General features: G+C 49.5%; 2 long non-coding RNA genes across 2 annotated transcripts; both read right to left on the reverse strand.

Moving 5' to 3' along the window:
- Window positions 1-560: 560 nt before the first annotated feature.
- LOC116446077 lies at window positions 561-1,142 on the reverse strand. Its single transcript, XR_004241032.1, has 3 exons — window positions 1,108-1,142; window positions 882-1,014; window positions 561-627 (listed from the first exon to the last, which is right to left on the reverse strand). It is a non-coding gene; the product is annotated as an uncharacterized LOC116446077 (long non-coding RNA).
- Window positions 1,143-1,193: 51 nt separating this feature from the next.
- On the reverse strand, window positions 1,194-2,142 carry LOC116446076. Its single transcript, XR_004241031.1, has 4 exons — window positions 2,060-2,142; window positions 1,685-1,737; window positions 1,315-1,416; window positions 1,194-1,253 (listed from the first exon to the last, which is right to left on the reverse strand). It is a non-coding gene; the product is annotated as an uncharacterized LOC116446076 (long non-coding RNA).
- Between the last annotated feature and the right edge of the window lie 3,174 nt (window positions 2,143-5,316).

The raw sequence follows: 5,316 nt of genomic DNA on the forward strand, positions 1-5,316 counted from the left end.
AGAACCAGGAACAGGAGGGATGTGGAGGAAAACTGTGTGCTGGTGTCTTTACAAAGAATGTGATGGGTGAAGGTATGGTGTTAACATCTTTGCAATGGGGTTTAATGTCTCTACTGACCCTGGGCAGCAGGTTTGTGGCAGAGCCCGCACAGCTTGGCTCCTGAGACACACAGGGGTCTGCACAAGCCTGAACTTCGGCGCTTTGGGGTAAAACAGTAGGTTCCAGGGGGATATATGGGGTGGGCGGTGCGGGAAGGCTGTACCTTCCCTGTACCCCAGCCCGTGGGGCAAGGAAGAGAGCAGCACGCGGCCGGGAGTGCAGCATAGAAGGAGGCTGTGCCCTGTGAAACCTGGAGAGAGAAAACCCCGCGGCGTGGGCCCAGTGGGCTCTCTCCCCTTATTCGAATAAGGTTGAAGGACTCCTCTGTTTCCTCTTTGGACATAAACCTCTGGCGTTTGTGGATGTTCCTGGACTCCAGTGACCGCAGGTAACTCCTACCAGGGACACCAGTGACCGCAAGGGACCCCGAAAGGCCTCAAGTGACCCTGAATGACCTCAGGTGACTCCAGATGACCTCAAGTGACCCCAGATGACCTCGAGTGACCCTTCCCAGGCTCTCAAATGACCTTGAGTGACCCCAGATGACCTCAAGAGACCCCAGATGACCTCAAGTGACCCCAGATGACCTCGAGTGACCCCAAAATGACCCCAGATGCACTCAAGTGACCACAATGACCTCAAGTGACCCTGAACGAACTGAAGTGACCCCAAATGACCTCGAGTGATCCCAAAATGACCTTAAGTGACCCCAAAATGGCATCTAATCACCTCAAGTGACCCCCAAATTCCCTCAAATGACCTAAACTGACCCCAAAATGACCTCAAGTGACCCCAAATGATCTCAAGTGATCCCTCCCAGAGCCTCCAATGACCTCAAGTAACCCCAAATGTTCTCAAGTGACACTGAATGACCTCAAGTAACCCCAAATGACCTTGAGTGACCCCAAAATGACCTCAAGTGACCCCCAAATGACCTCAAGTGCCTCCTCGGAGGCTCTCAAATGACCTCAAGTAACCCCAAATGATCTCAAGTGACCCCAGATGACCTTGAGTGACCCCTAAATGACCTCAAGTGACCCCCAAATGACCTCAAGTGCCCCCTCGGAGGCTCTCAAATGACCTCAAGTAACCCCAAATGATCTCAAGTGATCCCTCCCAGGGCCTCCAATGACCTCAAGTAACCCCAAATGACCTCAAGTAACCCCAGATGACCTTGAGTGACCCCTAAATGACCTCAAGTGACCCCAAATGACCTCAAGTGACCCCAGATGACCTTGAGTGACCCCTAAATGACCTCAAGTGACCCCAAATGACCTCAAGTGACCCCAGATGACCTTGAGTGACCCCTAAATGACCTCAAGTGACCCCCTCTGAGGCTCTCAAATGACCTCAAGTGACCCAAATGATAGCAAGTGATCCTGAATGACCTCAAGTAACCCCAAATGACCTCGAGTGACCCCAGATGACCTTGAGTGACCCCTAAATGACCTCAAGTGACCCCAAATGACCTCAAGTGACCCCCCTCTGAGGCTCTCAAATGACCTCAAGTGACCCCAAATGATAGCAAGTGATCCTGAATGACCTCAAGTAGCCCCAAATGACCTTGAGTGACCCCCAAATGACCTCAAGTGACCCCTAAATGACCTCAAGTGACCCCTCCGAGGCTCTCAAATGACCTCCAGTGACCCCAAATGATCTCAAGTGATCCTGAATTACCTCAAGTAACCCCAAATGACCTCAAGTGACCCCAGATGACCTTGAGTGACCCCCAAATGACCTCAAGTGACCCCATATGACCTCAAGTGACCCCCAAATGACCTCAAGTGACCCCTCAGTGGCTCTCAAATGACCTCAAGTAACCCCAAATGATCTCAAGTGACCCTGAACAACCTCAAGTAACCCCAAATGACCTCAAGTGACCCCAGATGACCTCGAGTGACCCCCCCCCCCCCCAATGACCTCAAGTGCCCCTCCGAGGCTCTCAAATGACCTCGTGACCCCAAATGATCTCAAGTGATCCCTCCCAGAGCCTCCAATGACCTCAAGTAACCCCAAATGACCTCACGTGACCCCAAATGACCGCAAGTAACCCCAGATGACCTTGCGTGACCCCTAAATGACCTCAAGTGACCCCTCAGAGGCTCGCAAATGATCTCTTGACCCCAAATGTCCGCGACTGGCAGGACAGGAGTGTTACAGGAGCCCTACACGGCTCCAACAGCTCTGCCGCTAGCAGGGGCTCCACGGCAGGCTGCCAGCCTCCCTCCCTCCCTGCCTGTCCGGGACAGAGGGTGACTTGGGTTACAGTGTACCAACTGTGTGGGGTCTGTCACCAGCTGTTCAAACCAGGTGGGGCAGGGCTCTTTGTCTCTGCCATGACACAGCCCTGATAACTCCCTCCGGGGGAGATCTTCTGCTCATGGGCCATCCAGCCTCACTGAGGGACTCCTCATAAAGTTACATCATCCCATTGTGAGATGCCCCACCCAGGGGCAGGAACCAAACATTCCTACCTGGATATAATCAGAAGTTTGGAACACTGTAGGGAGTCCTTACCTACTGGTTCCCAGAGGCCAAGAGCTACATAACCACCACTGGACCTTCAGAGCAGCACCAGACCCTTCCACAGGATCAGGGCTTCGACAGAACCGGGTCTGTCACTTCAGGAGGACTGCAGCCCCCCCTTCATGGGACTGCGGCCACCACACTGCCCGGCAGGGTGTCAGGTCCTATCCTGGTTCTGTCAGGTTGAGCCAGTGTTCCTGTATTATTGCCTTGTTATATGTATATTAGTAAAGCACTGTTATTCCTATTTCTTATACTTTTGCCTGAAAGCCCCTTGATTTCAAAATTATAATAATAATTTGGAGGGAAGAGGGTTACATTTTCCATTCCAAGGGAGGCTCCTGCCTTCCTTAGCAGACACCTGTCTTTCAAACCAAGACAGAGGGTATTGCTTTTTGGACACCACTTGTCCAGGTTTCCTCCGAGTAATGTGGAGAAGCTCCAGATCCAGTTTTCCACATTCCTGTGGGACTGCCCACACCTCTGGGTTCACTCCAGGATTCACAACAGCGCCAGCCTCCCCATCACCCCTTACAACACTAACTTGCATTCCCAGCTCCAGTCATCAAATCCCCTCCCAGCAAACCACAATCACAAGTAGGAATAATCAGAACTTCACGCTTTTCAAACCCATCTCACACATTCAGCAAACTCTCACGGGTGTCCCTGTGTTCCTTTTATTTGCCTGTGATGCCTTTTTCAACCCAGAAATGAAACAACACACACTTCCAATATTATAGTAGTATAGGAGGTAATATAAAAATGGATCCTTATTGAAGGCCTGCAGGGGCAGTCATGGGAAAACGTCCACAAGAGCCCACCCCCACAGGGGTGCACACAGCTTTATAGGTTTGGTAAATGAGCATAATTGAAAAAAAGCACCAATTCTGAGTACAGGTGGTGAGGCAATTCCCCTTTGTGGTTCAACCCTTTTCTGGAGTCCCCCCCTTGGTACTAGCTGGTTTTCGGCCTCGGTTTCTAAGGGGAACTAAGACAGCGTAGGGGCCTCAGAAAGCGTTTTGTCTTTCTGCCTAGGAAAGTACTGAAGCTAAGCTACAATAACAGATTACAGAGTTACAAATACATGTGTAAAGAATATAGAGAATCTCTAAAAGAAAAAGAGGTGAAAACCAAAACAGCATCCTTCCCCCTGTTTTAGAGACTAACAAGACTCTGCTTTGTCCAGTCTCTACTCCATATTTAACCACACCACCAGTTTATACAACTCGTTATCCCACTGGCCATCATACAGTGGGATAACTCTAACTACAGCTTCTAGGAACACTTTTTTATCCAGGCCCAGTTTGGTAACCATGAAGTGACTGTGCTGAAGGTATATTCAAGGTTCAGTGAGGTCCTTTGAGAGCTACTTGGTGTAGAATTTGAGTTTGCTTTTCCATTTCAACCCAGTCTTTATTAAGTCTTTTCCTCTGATCTGCATAAGAACAACAACCAGTGTTAATGGTTTTGCAGCTAGTAGGAAATTAAGTCATTCTGTTTTGTACAACTATACCACACAAATCACAGGCTGCTTCTTGTAAGGCCGAAATGGCATCTGAAATTTGCTTTTTAGTATGTTCAATAATCAAATCTTACGTTTGGAATTACAGCCCCATGGGCACAGGCCCGATCTTTATCTAGGGGCGAAACTTACCGGGCCAGATTCTCACATATTCAAGTGAACAAGTTGTTCTTATGAAGAGCTTTTGGATCCATTTTGGGCTAAAGTGACAAATTTTGGGGTCAGATCTGAGCCATGGTTACCAACTGTGCAGATAACAGGCACAAAAGAATAATTTAAACCACATCATCCTGATTTGTGTCAGTCTCTGTTTTCCAGTTGTTTTAGGAGCAGAGGTCTTAACTCTGGAGCAGTGAATTCAGGGTTCTCTGCCAGCACCTCTGGCTTTGGTGAGCGTAGTCAGGACTTGGAATGGTCCTCTGACCTTGTAAGGGTCATTGTGTCTCTGTTGAGCATACACTCAGGCTGGAACAGATGAGTGGTGTATCCAGTCTTATCCATCTGGCCAACATGATGAATCTTTGGAGTTTCTGCGAAGTGGAACTGAAAAGCTGTTAAATACCTCAGTAAGTCAATGTTCCCCTCCCATGCATTTCTCCCGTAGCAGACCCAATGTAACATGGCCTGCCATGCAATATTTCAGAAGGACTTGGATTGTCTCTCCACCTTGGTGGCATGTGGCCTCTCAGTAAGGCTACAGGCCTGAACCCACATCATGGGTGTTTCTGACAAATTTTACTAATCTGTGTTTTGAGAGTTCCATTCATACATTCCACCTTAGCACTGGTCTGGGGTGTATAGGGAATTTACAGATCCCAAACAATCCCCACAAGTTGACTCATTTCCCCGATCACTGTGGGACCAACCCCAAATGTTGTGATGCGGTGCTGGATGGTAAAGCGCCGCGACCTTCCCAAAAGCATCTCCAGGAGGAAGCCGCTTGGTGCAGCCACCACACTCGCACACACGTCCACACACACACAGGTGGATAGCTCCAGGAATGAATCGACAGTAAAGAGCCAGGAAGGGTCTCCATATAGGGTTCCACAGGATGAGTTTAACGCAGCCACACTCGTGAAGTGCTCCAGGGACGAAGACAGGGAACAATGGAGGACCCAGAGTTATCTAGGGGAGCGGAGAGAGCATCAGGGACCAATGGTCTGAGGGC

This window comes from Corvus moneduloides, chromosome 6 (assembly GCF_009650955.1).
Source record: "Corvus moneduloides isolate bCorMon1 chromosome 6, bCorMon1.pri, whole genome shotgun sequence".
In the NCBI taxonomy this organism is placed as follows: Eukaryota; Metazoa; Chordata; class Aves; order Passeriformes; family Corvidae; genus Corvus; species Corvus moneduloides.